Source organism: Sinohyriopsis cumingii, chromosome 11 (assembly GCF_028554795.1).
Source record: "Sinohyriopsis cumingii isolate HCF-2022 chromosome 11, ASM2855479v2, whole genome shotgun sequence".
Classification (NCBI taxonomy): Eukaryota; Metazoa; Mollusca; class Bivalvia; order Unionida; family Unionidae; genus Sinohyriopsis; species Sinohyriopsis cumingii.
This window is the reverse complement of record NC_142971.1, coordinates 30,270,128-30,270,704: the sequence shown is the minus strand read 5'-3', so window position 1 is coordinate 30,270,704 and position 577 is coordinate 30,270,128. Positions and strand designations below refer to the sequence as shown.

At 31.5% G+C, this 577-nt stretch overlaps 1 protein-coding gene across 1 annotated transcript in view; it reads right to left on the bottom strand.

The window, feature by feature from the left end:
- The window catches only part of LOC149787840 (ataxin-10-like), a 118,719-nt gene continuing 118,142 nt past the window's right edge, over positions 1-577 (bottom strand). The window contains exon 12 of the transcript XR_016424115.1: positions 1-577. This exon is cut by the window's right edge and continues 176 nt beyond it. The gene's annotated coding sequence lies outside the window, so the exon portion shown is untranslated.

Sequence of the window (577 nt, the reverse complement as noted above, 5' to 3'; positions counted from 1 at the left end):
GTAGCATTATCTTCAATTTGTTTCGATGAATGAGTTGTAAATTGTTTTACTGAAAATAAATGTATTAGGCAAATAACATTTTTTTTTCTCTAGATGTGCTAGAACTTGTTTTTTATTAGGCAGAAAATATATCTGGAACAAACTGCCAAAACAAAGGGCGGAATTAGTATGAAACGCGTCTGAACACTATGGAGACATACTGGTCCCTTTATCAAAGGCACACACACACACATAATAATGAACACTACAATGACTGAATTTTTGCATGTCTACGTAACTGTAGATTTTATATTCAAATACAGAGATCACAAGATACGTTTCTTCAAATCTAAATAAATATAAAATTGCAATTTCTTTAAGAAAGTCTTTGAAACCACAATTTTTACTTGCCCGAGATAATTGACAATTGTCCCATAATATCGATCTGTTTAATGTCTGTATTTTTCATATAATGAATATTTATATTGCGAAATATCTTTCATTTTAACGCAGTACTTGATGCAATGTCAAAGAATTGCCGCTCGGATGTCCCCGATCATTGATCGAAGACGAAAACGCCCAACAATGTTTTTTATTT